This window comes from Myotis davidii, unplaced genomic scaffold (assembly GCF_000327345.1).
Source record: "Myotis davidii unplaced genomic scaffold, ASM32734v1 scaffold107, whole genome shotgun sequence".
Taxonomy (NCBI): Eukaryota; Metazoa; Chordata; class Mammalia; order Chiroptera; family Vespertilionidae; genus Myotis; species Myotis davidii.
In genome coordinates, this window is record NW_006383012.1 from 1,428,607 (window position 1) to 1,448,597 (window position 19,991).

A 19,991-nucleotide genomic window follows, 5' to 3' on the forward strand; every position below is an offset into this window, starting at 1 on the left:
CCGTTGAGGATGTTAATGTGGAGTTCACCATGGAGGAGTGGGCTTTCCTGGATCCCACCCAGAAGAAACTCTACACAGATGTGATGCTGGAAACCTTCTGGAACCTGGCATCAGTAGGTAGGTATCATTTTTTTAAAAATTTAAATATTTTTATTGATTTTAGAGAGATATATACATCAATGATGAGGGAGAATCATCAATTGGCTGCCTCCTGCATGCTCCCTACTGGGAACTGAGCCTGCAACCTGGCCATGTGCCCCGACCTGGAATTGAACTGTGACCTCCTGGTTCATGGGTGGACACTCAACCACTGAGCAACACCAGCCAGGCTGTTTCTTGTTTTAAACAGAGGGGGGCCTAAAATGTAAAACTTGATTTTAAAAAAGAGAGTAAAAATCTGTCAGCTATACAAAATAAATTTATTAAAGATGAGGCATAAAAAATGCCAACTCTATTTTAAAATTATTTTGGATCACTTGACTCATGCTATAAGTTGAAATTAAAGATGATGTCTTTTACCAGAAAGGCTTTGTGCAATTTTAAGTCCCAATAATTTACTTTCTCTCTTGAACTCTAGACAATCATCACTACAAACTTTAATCTGCTCTTGCCTATATTACATGTGGGAGGCATTAATCAGGTCTATTTTATTAAAAATTAAACCGAAGAGGAGCCATCTACTGTGCGCAATATGTGTCCTTTTATTAATGTTAGGCTGTCGTTGTTTGATAGTAGATGTTACAGTACTAATTCTCTATCCCCCTCAGTTTCTCGTGCAGAGGTGACTTCCATACAAGGAAATTTAATTTCTAGTAAATGTTGCTCTAATCCTTCTTTAGGGCTTTTGGGGCTATTTTTAAAAAGCATATTTGCAGCTGTAGACATCATGGGCTATGAAAGGACTAAGTTTCAGGGTTACAATTTTCCCATGGCTTTTTCATTGTCATAAGAAAGCTCTTTTCTAAAGGACTGGCACGTGCTAAGACATGCACAAAAGGCAAAAAGTTAAAAATAAACTTATTATAGGACCCAACCATTCCACTCCTATTTAGACCTCGAAGATAGTTGAGAACTTACTCACACAAACTCCTACAAACAAATGTTCATGACAGCATTATTCAAATGACCATGAAGCTGAAACAACCCAAATGCTTATCAGCTGATAAATGGATAAACAAAACGTGACATATCTATACAGTGGAGTATTATTCTGCCAGAAAAGTACTGATACAGACTACAGTATGAATAGACACTGAAAATATTGTGCTAAGTGAAAGAAGTCAAGGTATTGCATGATTTAATTGCAACAAATTCAGAAGTACAAGCTTGGTCAGTATTCCTGAAAACTGGTTTGTTTTCAGTGGTAGTTTTGGAGCTCTAAATCTTTGTGATGCTGAACAAACTTAGAGACATCCTTGATACCTTTGTACCACCCCTTCCCGCCTTTATCTAATTCATCATCAATTCCTGATTCTAATTATCTCTTGACTGTGTGGCTCAGGCAAATAATCGTAGTCTTTTGAGATGTAGGAAGTTCCTATGATTCCAAGTCCCATAGTGGTGGTGGTGGCCTCTAACTCTAAGCTGACTTTGGCTTCTTCAAGTATACCAAGTAAGAAAGCAATTTGTGTTATGGCTTAATAAGCTCAGTTAGCTCTATTTACATATCTTCTTTCTTTGGCAATCAAAGATTATTTCCATGATTGTAGATTCAAATAAATTTTATGTTTATTGCTTTTGTTTTGTTCTCTGTTGAGACACAGTTTAACAATACGTTTTTTTCTTATCTTCCTCATGGAAATGAATTACGTTTTCTGCTACTCTATTCTTAGTCTGCAACAGAAGGACCAAATGTCAAACAGGCCCAATTTCATGCTGTTTTAGGGCCATTCCACATTACCTTGATAAATCATGCAGGCACAAGTCATTTATCAAAAATACATTTACTTGAATCAAATTTAGTTTGCATGCAGGGGGTGGTGAATTCATATCTCTTTCACTAAATAATTTATCCAACTCTGATGTTTTTTAAATATAATAAAAAATCCATAATAAAATTAAACAAATTTTTCTGTACCTGGAAATCGTTTATTGGATGAAATGTACAGCTCATCACAATACCACAACACCATTATGCTGATTTCAGTGTTTAAGAGGTTTTTGATGCATTTCAAAGTAGACACAATAAATTCAATCTAATATAACTTTACAAATTACTCTTGACTTCTAAATGGCTGATATTCTGCACTTCTTCCAACTTTTCCGATTTACTATTCACCTCATGCCTGTTTTAGTTCATGGGATGAGGAGAAAACAATACTAATCTCATGTGCTGAAGACAAAAAAGTTTTGGGGTTTTTTGGGACATTAATTGAACTTCAGTTCTTGAGGAAATGCGTCTAGTCCATCAATGAAGTGCTTTTGTGTATTAAAGGAAAAGACAGTACTTTTGTTTACAAAACCCTAAGGACTGTCTAGATTTGGAGAAGAAATAAAAAACAAACAAACAAAAAAACCCTTGTTGCCGTTTGAAATAATGGGTCATTAGAGAATTTACTATGCCTTTGGGGCTGGTGAGCTGATGTGTGTCCCTGAACCCAACCAAATGAGTGCCAACAAGTACAGGGGTCGCTATGACATAGTGGCTAAAAGTGCAGGCTCTAGAATTAGGCACGTCAGCTTTGTATTATGACTCTGGCCTTGTCTTAGTTGTGTGACCTTGGATAGTTCACTTTTGTGGGTTTTTTTCTTTTGCAATATAGGTCATAATGGTGTCTGTGGCTTAGAATTAATGGAATAATTCAATCACATAATAATGTGCCTGATCCATCAGTAGGCACTCAACTAGGAGGGACTGAGGATAGATCCAGCAATTAAGTAACTCTATCCACTTGGTCATTAAGTACATTGGAGCATATGTACAAATAAGTTTGTTGGAGGTGGTCAATGGGGGAAAAGGGACATTTGTAATACTTTCAACAATAAAGATAAAATTTAAATAAATTAATAAATAAATACTAAAAAAATCAAAGATTCCTGAAACAGCTTCTACTTCACTCACCCCCTTTCAGTTAAAATTGACTAAGGGCCCTAATTCTTGAGACATTCCAGAGCAGCTGCAGGAATTAAATTAGCACTTCTAGAGCGCTAGTTCATGGGGTCTGTAATGACTCACCATCTGGCATTAGTTGTGTCTTTTGTGTGGTCTGGATATAAATATATCTAGGATTTGACAGCCTTCTAAACCTCATCTTCCTATCCCCTTGGTTTTGTCCATCTATGAGCATTTTCCTGTTGGTTTCTTTACACTAGACTTGATTTTCCAGATGTAGTTTCTGATTCCTGGCCTCGTTGGCAAGGTCCTTGATGTTCTATCAACTGGCTTTTGTATGGACTTCTCCTGCAAAGATGAATTTTCTCCTTACATCATCAGCCATGGTCTGAATTCTGGTAGAAAATGGACCAGTTACCCAGAGGCATAGTAATTCTATGCATCTACATGAAAGACGATGTTCTTCCTCCTAGGATTCTGCTGGCATTTCTAGAATAGATTGCTATGAGTATTAGGGTATGTCTGAAACACTTCTGTTTACTATGCTTGGGACTTATGTTATGGAATGCTAGCTAGTTGTCAGGGTATTCGTTAGGGGTCATTTTCTAGGCCCAGACAAGGCATTTTTCCACTTGCTGTGTGTCAGAATATTAATATCATTATTTTCTTTTCAGTTAACTTACATGGAGTCATTAAATAAATAAAGGAAATTAAATTTTCCTTTGATTCTCAAAGGCTATTTTAAGGCTGTGTTGGAATGAGTTGAATAATAGCATCTATAAAACTTGGCTTTTAAAGATACCTTTTTCTTTTAGTCTCTTTTTTTTCTGTGCCATAAATCTAACTATCAATGAGAATTCTAAGTCATAGAATCTTCTTCCTACATAGATTAGATTCATCTCACTATACTTCTTACAGTATAGTTCTGCTATTGTTGAATTCTTTTGCATTTGTATTTCTGAAAAGTTCTTTATTCTGCCTTCATTTTTATCAGTTTTATTGAGATACAAATGACATACAATAAATATCTGTGTTCAATATGTGCATTAGAAATGTTTTGCTAAATGTACATGCCCAGAACCATCACTGTAAACAAGATAGGAAACATGAAATCTATCCCAAATGTGTCCCCAAATGTGTCAATGTTTCTGTCATGTTCTGATTTATACTAAAAATATATATAATTCATAAAACTCTTAGAATTTTCTAAGTAATGAGAACCATAAATGTGTCTTTTGTTATGTGAATGAGATGACTTTCAAAAAGCACCTAAGGGTGTGGGTCAGTTTGCTACTGGAGCCAAACTTGTGATTAGAGGGTTGAAACTTTACTCCAAGGAATAAGTGCGGGGCTGGAGGGTAGTCAAGTGCCAATGGCTACTGATTTTCTCCATAAAAATCCAAAAGGACCAGGTGTACCAAGTTTCAGGGTTGGTAAACTTGAGATTCAAGAAGAGGGGTCTGATTTGAGAAGACCTGGAAACTCCATACCCTTTCCCCATGCTTTGCTCTATGTATCTCTTCCATCTGGCTATTCCTGAGTTATAAGCTAATGAGGAAACAAGTTTCCTGAGTTTTATGAGCCCTCCTAGCAAATGAATCAAACTCAGAGAGGGAGTTGTAGGAACTTCTGATTTATAGGAACCTATTGGTCCTATAGTTTGAGCCCCTAGAGCTTTCATGTGGAGAGACCCACCTATGTGAATCTACACACAGGAAAGCAGAAGCTAGAGGAATAGGACATCAGGAATTTGATGAAATCCCTTGATCCCATGGATCACACCTCAAACTAGAGTTCTACTCTTGATATGACCTTATATGGAAGTAGTTGCATTCCTATTTTTGCTCAAGACAATGTGATTTGAGTTTCTGACACTTGCAGCACAATGTCTTCCCCAGCTGCTATCTAAACTGCATAGCACAATATCCATTAGAGGAATCTCACTAGGCTCTCCTGTGAGGTGCTTTCAAGAAGGAAGACAATTTAATGTCTCTGTCTAGCTTTGGAGGAGACTAATTTTTTTTGAAAGAGCTATATATAGGGAGTGAAAACCAGTCAGAAATCAACAGAGGCAGTCACAGGAAATTATGAAAAGAGCTGCTGCCACAGCTTCTCAGAGCAAAGAGCAGACAAATTACAGCTAAGAGCTTTAGGGAGTTGATGAAAGTCACCACAAACCTTATAAGCACTGGTTGTGTGCAAGGCTTTTTGCTAGTTTTATTGGAAGAGTCAGAAAGATAAGACATGGCATCCACTCCAGAAAACCTTATGGCCTGGAGGAAGAGACAACATGTAGATACACAACCTTGCAACAGGATTAAGGACCAAAAAGTGGAATGGGTGAGGTTCCATTAAGAGTTAACAGTAAAGAGTAAAGAGGATAGAGATACTGGAACACTTCATGAAGGAGGTGGCATTTGAGTAGGGCCTTGAAGGATAAACACAATTTTAATGACCTTTATTTTGATGGTATTTGAGATAAATAGTAAAAGAGGACCAGAGACAGAGAGCACAGGCCTGAGTATAGACCAGCTTAGTATGGATTTACAGAGAGGTCCCTATTCATATGTGATCTGTGTCTCCCATGAGGCCTGTTACCAGGAGTAAGGATTTAATAAGTGGCAACTGCTCATATTACATTTGTTATTTTCTGTCCTCATGGGTTTACATTATGGATGGGAAATCAGATATGTAAGAAGGCTCATCTAGGTGTAAAAATGAACCCAGAATATAGGACAGAAATAATTAAGTCTAAATGTCTTTATCCATTCCTTTAATCAGTACTTACTAGACATTTATATATCAGGTAGTGTTCTACCATCTGGGAATTGTGTGATAAGTTAACTCTGCCATCTGTCTCAGGGAACTCAGATGCAAGTGGTGCTGATGACTTGAGGGTCCCCTGATCCCTGTCTCAGTTGAAACTTTCTGATTTTCCATGTCAACCCTCTCCCCTTTTTAATAACAGTTGGAATGTTTAATGCCAGTTGCAATCATGAGGAAATTTACCTAAGCCTGCCCCAAACTGGACTGGCTCAAGTTTAACTGGAGGTGTCAGAGAACAGGGTGTGCTGCTGCCATAGGGATTTTTCTGAAGGTCCCCTCACTGTGAGGCCCAGTTCCCAAGGACCCTGCCTGTGAGATGGTGCAGTCCTTCAATCCTGATGTTTTAAATACTCTCTGGCTTAGGAGCAGGAGAATGTGGGTAGAATTAGGAGGTCTGGATTCATTTGAGACCATTCTGATGACAATTTAAGACACTGTCCTATGGCATAAATGAAAAACCTCTTGGAAGAATTAGTTATCTTTAAACACATGTACACAACTACACGCATGCACACATGTATACATATACACACACAACTTACTAAAAAGAATTGTTATTCTACTGATGGTCTCAGAGGCATAGGTTCCTGGAAGATGTTGTTGGTGTTTTTTTAATTTACATGTTTCTTGCTTATAATATTTTCAGTGAAGTTCAGAAAATAAGAAATAGTTCCTTTAGTAAATGCCTTTAATCACAGGAATTATTTATTCCAATTTGTCTTAGGGCCTTTGAGTGAGGAAGTAATTTTAGAGTCTTATATATCTTTTCTTTCACTTATCATTCTATAGATCTGTATTTCCTTTTATAAAACAGTATTCATTATTATCAAATTATCTTCTCTATATTGCTAAGAGTAGGGACTACCATTAAATCCATTTTAGAGAATAGAAAACTTAGGCAGGGAGATGTTATGTAATTTATCAAAGATGGGTCAACTGGGATCAGCAAGGTGGTTCATACTTGGGATGTCCAATGAAGCAGCTGAAGTTATCTGAAGACTACTGGTGTGAAGACCAAACTTCTTATCTCACAGGCCTGGAGCCTCATGTGGAGTGGGTGGGAGAGCTGTTGACTGGTTGGGCATCTGTCTCTTCACACAGCTTCTCTGTGTAACTGGCTTGAGCTTATTCACAGTGTGTTGATCTCAGGATATTCATATTTCTTTCCTAGAGGTTATAGAAGAAGCAATTTATAAAAACCAAGACACTAGATGAAAAAAAAAATTTATGACTTAGCCTGGAAATTCATAAGATATGTCTTTTACCATATTATCATTGGTTTATAAGCAAGTTGTAGGACTGGTCAAGTTTCAAGTGAAGAGAATCACAGAGCGGACATTGAAAGGCAAGGTTCCTTGAGAGGTCATGTTTGGAGATTAGCTACTTTAAATAAATAAATAAATACCTTTACCTCTAATTCTAATGATTGTCCTCTGATACTAATTGTACCTATTAACTGTTAATGGGATTAATGATATGTCAATAGAGAACATAGAAGACTAAGAAAGGGTTTCCACAACATGGCATTATTAGTTATAAAGGTTATTTAGCATTTTTACAGTATTTTGCATACTTTGAGAGTTCTGAGTGTTAATTCAGGCACATATCCCAATCCTAATGGACACTGTGTGTACTTCTGTTTGCCTTATGTATATAATTTTGCTTGTGTGGGCAGAATCAGTGCCCAAGAATGTGCCTCCTTTGTGTGGGTCTGGTGCTTTGTATATTCATGAAGCATTTGCCTTTTCTGCTAAGACAAGTGCCAGTGGTCTAGATGGGCTTTTGGGTTCAAGAATGCTAGAATAGTGTATTCTTCTGTTATTGGAGAGTTTAATTAATCCCTGAGTATTCTTTGGCTCATTGACAGGGCTCCTACTTGGGCAGTTTTTCCCCTTGGGGGAGGCCCATCTTTCTGGCTCTATTAGTTTTTCCCTTGTCTCTCTTTTCATAGTCTTTCAATGCTTCTGGTTAATCTTTTTTAGTTCAAGCTTTTGAGCCCTTTTGTCCAAATCTTGGCTGCAGGTTAATCTAGAATAATGGCATAATGACAGTAGAATCTGATTGAAGTGGATTCTAGTTTGTTTGAGTTTTTTACCAATCTCTATTATGAAACCACGTCTGACCTAACAATTTACTATTTGAGGCAATTAAATGATAATATTGATGCTATTTATTAGGTAATATTTATTGAGTACTTATATATCAAAATTTAAACAAATATATTTCTTTGCATTCTCTCATGTAATCCTACAAAGTTATTACTATTGTTTTTATTCAAATTTTATAGATGAAAAAACAGGCTTAACAAGTAAAAGAAATGTTACCCATATAGGTAGTTCTGAATCGAGTACTCAAAACCAGGCAATTGATTCTGAGCACGTACTTCTAGCCATATGCTCATTCTCATTCAACTAAAATCTCTTGAAACTCCAGTCTAGGAAAATGTTATAATTGGTGGGGTTTTTTGTTTGTTTTGTTCATTTGTTGTTATTGTCTTTTAATGGGCCATTTGGGAAACCTCAGAATACTCAAATTGTCTTGATAACCAAAGCTAAAAGACAGGGCATGTCTATTTTTCCATTCATCTTTCTTTTTCTATCTCTTCATTTTGAGATGATGACCAGTATCTCAGTTTTTGTCATTGTTTTCTTTTCTGTTCAGTTTATACTATTTTATTTTTATTAGCACAGTATAAACTAGATATATTTTTATTTTAGCACAAGGTTATGATAATAAAGTAGCAGTCAACACATGGACCTTTTTTCTCCTTAAGGAATTGAAAAATTTCAAGACTTGCCAAATTCTGCAACATTTAGAAAAGCTTTTTATAAGATATTTCAAAATATTACTTGGAACAACTACAACAACAAAAAAAACCACAGTGAATTCTTCCTCTGACTCTTACCAGTGGCCTCCTAAGCTTCCTTGAACACTCCTCTCATTTTGCAATCTATAATGACTTATAATGATAAATTAATATATTATTATAGCATATTCTCAGGCCTGTTTGGATTTAAAAGAAAGGCATTTCAAGTGATAATATTTGTATTCATTAGAGTTTCCTTGAAAAAGAAAAGAACAGCACTAATAGATATTAGTTACATATATAAACACAATCATAATTATGGAAGCTAAAAAGTCTAGACCCTGGAGGACTGATGGTGTCAGTTTTAGTCCAAGTTCATGAACAAGGCAGGAGAAGACTGCTGTTCCAACTCCAGGACAGCCCTGCAGAGAGAGAAAAAAAATGTATTTCTTACTCATATTTTTATTCTATTCAGGCCTTCCATAGGCTGGATGAGGCCCACCCAGGTTGGGAAGAGCAATTGCTACACTCAGTCTACAACTCCTAACCTCATTCAGAAACATATCCAGAAATAATATTTCACCAAATATCTGGGCACCCCGTGGCCCAGTCCACTTGATACATACAATTAACCACCACAGTCTTTTAAGTCAAAGTATTAACACTTTTTTAGCGTTTATTACATACCAACATTTAATCCTCACCTCAACCTTACCAAGCAAACCTGTTGATGCCAGTTTCACTTTGAAAATAAAAAACAAAACCACCCTAGCTCAGAAAGACTAACTGGACTGCTCTATATCCTAGAGCTGGTGAACAGGACAATGCTATTCACTTGCTTAACCACTGCACTCAGTCCAAGTAAACCTGCTGATGGAGAAGGAGAGCCTTATGCATGCTGGTCAGCCTCAGGAGCCACCACCACTCTGCGCACACTGAAGGTTGATTGAAAGAAGTTAGCCAAGATTCCCCAGCTTTACTGAGGTTATAAAACAGCCCCCCTTCCTCTTCCATGTGGGCATTTAACTGACTATTACGCAGAAGGTTAGGGTGCTGCCTGAACATTGACACCTGCTGAGAAAGGCAGTTTCTATCAGTGACTCTGAGAATCTCCAGGTCCATTTCTCCTTGAACATATGTAGTGTCCTCTCTTTCTTTGCCTACAGTAGGGACACCTTAGGACGGAAGAAAACAGCATGGTCCTTTCAAAGATCATCTGCTTAATGCCAAGCACCATGGTAGGAACTTTCAGTCAAGTATACTTCTCAGAAAGCACAATCCTTTTGTGCCTTGGGTAGGGTTTGATGTCTATTCACTATTTAGGGGAGAGGTGGATGGACAAAAAGCCCTATACCGTTGTTTCAGGGGTTTTTATGACCTTAATCACACAACAGAGGGTGATTGAGGAACGTGATCCTGAATTTGAATGCTGTGGTGCTCTGTAGTGCCCCCAGATGGAAACGGCCAACTCAGGGAACAAACATTCCTCTGCCTCGTTTTTTTGGATGATAGTTTTTAAACCAATTTCCAGCAATTTCTCAAGGCACTTTTTGTAGCTGTCACAGTGAGTGTCCCCTTGCCCTGGAGGTGTGCAACCACATGACTGAGTCCTTTTATTTCCTCCTTGACTGAAAGTGAGGTTTAAAGATAAGGAAAAATGGAATAGGTGAGCCTGTGTCTTTCTCTGTCAATGTGACCTGCACTTTGTGTCACTGGCCTGTTTTAGAAGATGGATCCTCAAATTGGACCTGGTACTGCAAATGCCATCTCACCATTTCTAATTGGGATGCTTGGGACTGTACAGTTCTGAGGGCCTCTGGGTTAAAGTGCCACATGAGGGGTAGCGTGCTGCCTTTATTTTCAGTGTGACTCAACCTCAGACTGCTACCATTTGGACACCGAGTCAGATTTAATGCCCATCAGGAGCGGGGGAAGGCCATCTGACAAGCCTAAAGATGAACCGTGTTCTAAGGGAAACGAGTATTAAAAAATCATCTCAGCAGAGGAGTGTTTAACAGGTGAAACATAAATTTGTCAGTAAACTGTGCTCTCCATGTAGATGACATCAGGCAAGGTTTTTATATTATGAATGATATTTTGAATTATATACCCTACAATAGAGATATATATTCATATTCTGAATGATAAACTCTGCGATAGAGATATATCCACTATTTCTCATTTGTTAGCCAATCTTTGGAAGACAAGGATGAATTATATTTCTATGTCAATCTGCTTCTGATTCAGTAGTTACGGTGATGTTTTGGCAGGCATCACGCTGAAAGATGAGCTGTTAGAGTAAGTGCAAGCCATTTTCCATTATGCCCATTGAGTTATAATTGGTCCAATGGACAATATTCTGGATTTCATTGATTTTTTTTCATCAACTGAAAACCTTTAACATACTTTCCTTTTTTCCTATCCCGACTATCCTATGAGTTTTGAAATAACCTCTAAGGAAAATCTATGAATTACAATTTTCTTATGCGTATCAAAGTTGTAATCTAGAATTAAACTTGGACATAAATCATCCAAAATGACAACCTAAAAATTGCCTGCATTATCTAACATCATCCTCACCAAAGTCCTGTATAGTAACTGATAATGTCTTCATTTTACAGAGGATTAAATTAAGCTTCAGAGGGTTAAATAGTTTACACAAAGAAGAACAACTTATAAATGGCCTCCATAGAATGCAAACCCACTCCCACTTGACTCTGGAGTGCAGACACTTATACGTGATCATATACTTGTTAGTGGCAAAGGACAGACCTTCACCATCTAACGTTGACTGTGTTTCCTGACAAAGCACCGGTCTGTTAAGGTTCCAAACCTTCTCTTCTAGACAGTAAGGCTGTTACATGCAGAAACCACTGCCCATGAATCTTGTATAAAGCTAGCCCCGTAGAAACACCAGAAACTCTCAAGTACTTGTAGGCTAGCCAGAACTGTGATTGATTTCTGCCTTCAGCCCCATCAAAGACAATCTTGAGCTATATTGTTTCCTTTTCCTCACTGGAAGCTGGCCCTCCACAGATAAAAGCTTCAGAGTTGTTTTTCTGATCAACTGGCAATGATTAGAGCCATTATCTCTATAACAAGTTTATTCCAAAGCGACTGCCACTGTCAGAAGCAGAAACCGTTCATTATATGGCCATTCGTTTGTTCCGGTAATTTGCATCACTTATGGTGATTTTCATAAGCAGGAAGAAAAAAAAAAGATCCCTCCCCGCTGACATCTCTCTATTCTCCCCCACCCTCCTCCACCCACAGAGAACACTGGATAATGTGAAAATCTGGGTCTTTCATTTCCACATACAAAGCCTAGTTTATCGTATTGTCTCTGTTAAAGGCAGGCTTTAAGACAGCTCTCTATCATCAGTGGCTACGGGAGCACCCTTCATTCTCTCTCTTCAGTCCCATTCCCTCCCAACAAGGTGAACCGGAAAACGTTCAGATCACCCTGTTCCATTTACACAGTGGGAAAATAAGAATGATTTGGAGACAAATGCTAAGTGTCAAACTCTGGTCTGTCTCATTAGCAAGGGAGAGGCCATTAGGATGAACTATATACCTGCTTTCTACACACACATGCATAAACACACATGTATGTGAATTTCTTCTATGCCAAGTCATAGGATCTGGGTACATGCTGGAAGCAACCCGAACAAAATGGGATCAAGGCCACAGATTTCCAGCTTGTTGCCCTCAGTCCCTTCTCTCTATTTGCCCCTGAGCTACCTGGGTCGCAGCAATGGAGCCATGAACACAGGAAGCTTGCGGGGGCCCTACTAAAAATCCACAGCTACTTGAACTTGGGCGATCTATTTACCTTCTTGGTCTCAGTTTCCTCAGTTGCAAATGATAAGGCCCATTCTGTACTTTCTCACAAAATGCTAAAAATACTGTTGCATAATATTCCACCTGGTCAGTTAGAGCAACTGACATGGAGACACTATCTTTTTCCTTTAGTGCACTAAGATGCATCTTGACTTTTTTTTTTTTAAGAAGCGTTTTTGTTTTCTAGAAAACAAAATAAAACCTACTGCTTTGCTTTGGGGCCTCAGTAAATACCATGAAATCTGCCCCTACTCTTCCTATATGCTGGTGTGCCTTATTGTCCAAGGTGCTACGCAATATCTGAAAGTAGTTCAAGAAGCTGTTTTTAAATCTGGTAGTGGTTCCATCAGTCAGTTCCCACTCTGCTCCACCCCGTCACTTACATATAACAATTTGAATATCAACAGGGGTTTTCAAAAGAGATGATAGACCCCACATCTTACTAATAAATAGCTACTGATTCTGCTTGTGTCTGTGATGGGTGGTCCTTCAAAAAGAACCTCAGGTTGTCTGGTACAGGCTCCCCTATACCCAATGAATCTGGGATATTAGAATAAGTACCAGTGGGATAGATCATGGTGGGTAAGACCACTGACCTTTTGAAAGAGACAAATCCAGTCTTAAATCTCAGCAGCAATAATTGATAGGGACAGAAAGGCCTCCTAAATTACAGCTATTGTCACATGATCATTGCTATTATTAGTGACAATAATTTTGACAAAAAAATGGTTAAAATATTTGTTTACCCAAGATATCCAGTTAGCCCCTCTGTTTCATCATCTCTGTATGACCACGATCTACTTTGATTTCTTCCAGGATATTGAGATCTTCCAGGGTCTTCCTGCAGGCCGAGAGCTGCCTTCCTCAATCAGTCAGGCCGATCACAATAGATTGTTAATTGAATTGGATTAGGTCAAGAAGGCCAGATCCGATTGTCTGCTAACTCAGCCCCTAGCTGCAGACACAGCAGCCTGGCTAGCCAAACACCGGAAAATAAGAGCTTATCTTATTTTCCTCAAAAAGGTGGTCAGTCTAAATTACTAAGAACTGAAAGCATCTCTGTCAGCCACCTCCCTAATTTAACAAAATCCCTTATTAACTAGAACAGTGGTACCTGACATGGATATTGATTTCATCTTTCATTTAGGGAGAACTGATTTCTTACGTATGGGAGTTAGGATGCAGCCAGGGGATAAATGAGATGTCCATCCAAACAAAGCCTGGGGCCTCCGCTAGTTAAAGCAGCTGGATATTAACATCACGAATACCTCAAACAAACAAACAAAGAGACTATATAAAACCTCTGCAAAGGGAAAACTGGGCAGCGCTCAAGGTCTGATTCCTTGCTGGGACCTACCTCCTCCCATCCTCTGATAAAATTAATGGGGGTGGTTGTGCTTGGAAAAGGAGTGGTGTTGCATTTACCTGCCATTGAGTCTTTATTTTAAGAACTATCTGACAAACCTGGGGAGAAGCAGCATGTTAAGTCTTAACTTCAAAAATATTTCTATTTATTTTCTGTCATGAAATTGTGAGATCATGCAAAGCAGGTATCACATGATTATTTGTGCGGTGTACAGTTTAGAGCAGTGATTTTCAAACTTTTCCATCCCATGGTGCACATAAACTAATTACTAAAATTCTGTGGCACACCAAAAAAAATTCTTTGCCCATCTGACAAACAAAACTAGGTGAAACTTTGATTCATTCACACCAGGTAGCTATTGTTGTATTGCCTGTTGTCATTTTTTTAAAAATATATTTTATTGATTTTTTACAGAGAGGAAGGGAGAGAGATAGAGAGTTAGAAACATCGATGATGAAACATCGATCAGCTGCCTCCTGCACATCTCCTACTGGGGATGTGCCCACAACCCAGGTACATGCCCTTGACCGGAATCGAACCTGGGACCTTTCAGTCCGCAGGCCGACGCTCTATCCACTGAGCCAAACCGGTTTCAGCCTGTTGTCACTATTTTTTAATTTGACAATCTAAGGGAAAAGAGTTTAATGCCTCTGACTAAATAGGTATTGCGTGTTTTTGTTGTCGTTGTTTTTATAATTCTTATAGCACACTAGTTGAAAAATGCTCATCTAGATTCTAGTGCAATACTAAGCAGTGTGTGTGTTTAATAAGTGTGTGAAAGTTAATTGCATTGGGATCATTTTTTTTAAAATAATACAAATAGCTGAAACCGGTTTGGCTCAGTGGATAGAGCGTCGGCCTGCGGACTGAAAGGTCCCAGGGTCGATTCCGGTCAAGGGCATGTACCTGGGTTGCGGGCACATCCCCAGTGGGAGATGTGCAGGAGGCAGCGAATCGATGTTTCTCTCTCATCGATATTTCTAACTCTCTATCTCTCTCTCCCTTCCTCTCTGTAAAAAATCAATAAAATATATTTAAAAAAAGCAAATAATAATAATAATACAAATAACATATGCTGTGGTAGAAAATTTGGGAAATATGTCAGTCTAGGATGGTAAAAAAAATAAACCAATACTATGACCATAAAGTAAGCCACTTTATCCTTGTTAATTATTTTTGAAATAAACAGAGCCCTATCTCTGGTGTTGAGTGAAGCAAACAGTGCATTGCTTTGAAGTTTTGAGTTTTTTGCAGACATACACTCTAAGAGGGTGCTCCCTAGAGTCATCCTAGGGACATGGCCTTGAGCTGTTGGAACCTGCTAGTGTTGGATCAAGTCTTTATAGACCAAAGTTGATGCCTAGTCAAGGACTCAGTGGAGCCTGACTAGAGTTTGGTCAAGGAGAGAATCTTTGTCAAGTGCTTGGGTGGCAAGCCCTCTGAAGGTCTTTAATTTGACAGTCAAAGCCTTTCACAGTTTTCTTCACAGCCTTATCTTTGCCTGCAGTTTCCCTGGGGCCCCTCCTCCTGCTTCCCATGCCCCCTCACACATCCATCTGACTTTCCCCACTCTGCTCCCCTCCTCGCCTCCCCTTTGCCCATATCCATCTTCTCAGCCTTTAAAGACTTCGCTCACCATCTGTGAAACATCCTTAACTACCAAAGACTTTCCCTCCTTTGAATTGATCGCATTTATATTTTGACGGTTGGTAAAATCAAAAATGAACGGAGACTAACCTTGAAGTCTCCCTGAGAGACAGAACCAGTGCAGTCATACAAACAAAGCTTAATTTAGCTTATTTTTCAAGTCTAACTTGACCTTGGTCATTTCGTGCTTGTGCCTCTCGAAATCATGTGCAGAACTTGAACTGTTTCCCAAGGTCGATGTGTGGTAACACTGAAAATTCTAACATCATTACCAATCACTGTGAAGAATAAGCAGTCACTGTTTTCTCATTTTGTAAGCTGCTTTGTAATAATACACCTCTGGGCCTCTTGCATGTTTTGGTTTGAGTGTTCCCCGTTTACAAACTGTCCTTTTTTAAAAAATATATTTTATTGATTCTTGACAGAGAGGAAGAGCTAGAAACATCGATGAGAGAGAAACATCGATCAGCTGCCTCCTGCACACTCCCTACTGGAGGTGTGCCCTCAACCAAGGTACATGCCCCTGACCGGAATCAAACCTGGGACCTTTCAGTCCACAGGCCGACGCTCCATCCACCGAGCCAAACGGGCCAGGGCCAAACTGTCTTTTTGGTGTGTGCACAGTAAGTTTTACTAACTACTACCTCAGCAATTTATTGGTTTTACTTGGGCTACTTCTGAACCTTTGACATGGTCATATAGTATATGCCCGTATGTATACTTTTATATACATATGTACACTCTGGAGCTATATGGCCTGAATTTAAACCTGGTATATCACTTGCCTGCAGAGAGTAATGTTTTCTAATCTGTGCCTCAGTTTCCTCGTCAGTAAAATAAATAATAGTACATTATTTATTAGGGCTCTGGAGAGAAATAACATCTTAATTCAATGCCACACCTAGAAAATAGTGTTATTGTGGGTTGGTCAGTTTTAATATTGCATTCCTTTGTTTTTCCCACTAGATCAGTGGTCGGCAAACTCATTAGTCAACAGAGCCAAATTTCAACAGTACAACAATTGAAATTTCTTTTGGGAGCCAAATTTTTTAAACTTAAACTATATAGGTAGGTACATTGTTATTAACTTAATTAGGGTACTCCTAAGGCTTAGGAAAAGCCACACTCAAGGGGCCAAAGAGCTGCATGTGGCTCGCGAGCCCCAGTTTGCCGACCATGGCACTAGATGATTCTTTAATTTCTTGAAAGGAACGATCACACCTTAAATATTTGTGTGTGTGTTTTTCATAGAGATTATTGCACAAGGCAGATACCAAATAAGTATTTGCTGGTTAAGTTAAATAAATGCTCATTAGCTTTTAGTGATTGGCCTAAGCAGCAGCAGGTTTGATGTTCTTCCCTCTTTTTTAACAGTATTTCTCGAGCACCTACTATATTCCAGTTATGGGAACACAAAGTGGATCATGGTCCTGGTCTCAGGCACCACCATATGCAGGCACATGTGTGAGAAAATGTGGAGAAAAACACTGAGGGAGCTGAACTCACATAGAAACGCTGGAAGCCCAAAGGAAGAACACTGCCCCCCAAATGAACCTGGTGGAGGTTTACACAAAGCCAGAGCCACGCCCAGAGTTGTGGCATTTCTGACCAGTAGGACATCTATCTATGTCAAGGAAAAGAAGAAAGGTGAAACTGGGTGACCTAAAAGTTTCTGTAAAGCCTTAGCAACAATCACCATCCCAGAGAGAGGACCAAATCAGAACTGATGGTGTTTCTTACAGTTCAGGAGGGGCTCAGTCTCACCCAACTCATTATGGTGCTAGTTTTCTCCTATTTGGATACAGAAACCAAACACAGCATCAACCAGAAAGACAATTGTTTTGTATGTAGTTACTGTGTGCAGCAGCTACTACCCTGACCATTTTAGCTAAGCCAAGTCCTTCTGTTGATACCATCTTAGGAAAGAGCCAGGCATTAAACAAGGTATTGTGTAATTGTAGGATAATATTAAAAAACAGCAATTTAATTGCAATTAGTGTTATAATAAGTTATTTATGAAATGCCAGGATAGGCATTTAAGTACTATCATTCATTTACTTCCAATCTGGGACTGTGTATGCCCCATTAAGTTGTAAAATACAAGGTTATTAACCTGCAATTCTACTTGCAATCATGTTATTAGATTGTATTCTCTCTGTTTGGTATAGCATCATCATTAAACCCTTCTGGGTTGTTTTGTTACTGGCAATGTCGGGTCTAAGTTCTTGAGTTCAGCAAAGAAAGAATTCAGAACCAAGAACTCTAGCGCAAGAGGAAGTTTGTTTTGCATACAAAGAAATGTACACTCTAACAGAAGATAGGGGTGGGTTGCTCAGAGAGCTTCCTTAGCCATTTAGAAGGAAGTCATAGAGGCAGAAGAAATGAGGACCTAGGCTGTGTGGACTCAGAAAACAAGTTACGGGGCAAAAGAAGGGCCATTGAGACAGATTCAGGGTGTTAGTTTGAGGTGAGCTGCCACTGCCTGCTACTCCCGTGGTTGAAAGCCTTGTGGAGAAGGAAAGCAAAGATACACGCCTGAAGAAAGAAGGTGCAAGAGTGCTCTAGAGAGAGTCTGTGAACTGGTTCATTTGCCTTAAGAGTTTTTATGTGTTTTCTAAAAGCAGGAATTTTACCAGAGGTCTCAGGGGAAGATCTCAATAGAATATGCATCAGCTTTCCAGGTGTGTCCTTTAATATGCTGATTCATCCAAATGAGTACATAGGGTCAGGATCATTGTCTCTAGTGATTGGTCAGTGCTAGGGTAGGGGGTTATTAGTCATTGCTTTTGGTTCTGATGCCAGCTATGGCATTGCTTCATCTGATTTTTCTGCTTTTCTGGGCCTGCAGCTGAAACACAAGTGAGGCCTGAATGTTATTTCTAGTCTGACCAAAACTCTGTGTCTGAGGTCAATAGACTGGAGGCTTTGTTCCTAAGATTATTTGATGCTGATTTGAACCTCAGTGTCCTGAGGGTTTAATGCTTAAGAAGAATGGTCATGCAAGGGAGAGGGAGGCAGGTGAGTCAGGGTGCCCAATGAATCAGTTATCTGTCTCAGTTTCCCCATTCCATTTGCCAAGGAATTTCCCCAGATGCTTACTATCCTGCCTCAATTTACTTGTAGCTACTTAATTCCTCTTTGGTCATCAAAAAATTCTTTTCCTTGCCAATGTCGCAGGTGTGGCCTGCACTAAAAACAGTTACCTTTCTTTGAACATCTGGTAAGGATCCAAAATTGAGTCAGATACTTATAGATGTTACTAGTTCTTCACATTTTCCTTTTGTAATTAGCAATTCAGGCAACTCAATGCATGTTCTAGACCAGGGGTGGGCAAACTTTTTGACTCGAGGGCCACAATGAGTTCTTAAACTGGACCGGAGGGCTGGAACAAAAGCATGGATGGAGTGTTTGTGTGAACTAATATAAATTCAAAGTAAATATCATTACATGAAAGGGTACTTTTTTTTGTTTGTTTTGTTTTTAGTTTTATTCATTTCAAACGGGCCGGATCCGGCCCGTGGGCCGTAGTTTGCCCAGGGCTGTTCTAGACTATCAAAGTTCTGCAAGTCTTTACAGAGAGCATTTGGCAAAATATATCATGGTTAGATTTTGGAGACAAAATTCTGAAGCTGAGATACCATTTAGCCATCTGTTTATATTTTTGATGTATTGGTTAAAGAGTAAGTAGTTTATATTCCTATGTAATAACTATGTATGGTGCCAGTGGGGTACTGGAAATATCAGGGGGAGCAATTTAAAAAATATATGATTGTCTAACCACCATGCTCTATACCTGACACTAATACAAAATAATATTGAATGTAAGCTGTAATTGAAAGATACTTTTTAAAAAGAGTGAATCATTAATACAAAATATAATTGAATGTAAACTATAATTAAAGCATATTTTTTAAAAAGAAAGAATGAATAGTTTAAACCCATCTTTGCTGCCAAGGCCTTTCATATCCATGGTTTTAGTCCAAGTTCCCAAAGACTCTGCAAATGCATTTTATGAAGAAACTAATTAAGATACAGAGAGGGGTTGATCAAGGCAGGGAAGCTGGGGCTTAAACCCAGGCCTGTTGGACTCCAAAGCTAACTTTGGATTATCCCACACTCCAGGTGTCCCTATAGCATCACTGTATGCAGTGTTTACTCTAGATTTTACATAAACTGATTATCCTGTCTGAGGATTAAGTATCTTGAAACACAACTCCTCCCACTTACTGGTCTATTATTAGCCAGTATTTGATTGCTAAAGTCATCCACAAGGAGGGTAATCTGGAACTCTTAGAGGAAGAAATAAAAACGTAATTAAAAGTAAATTTCAAGCATTGGTAAGTCTTGGGGAGAATAAGTAGGGTTGTATTCTGAAAAGTGAAAGTTGTTTCATGGCTAAAGCAGTGTGCTGACATTCATGTATTTGGATTCTGAGTAGCTTTCTCTGCACCTAC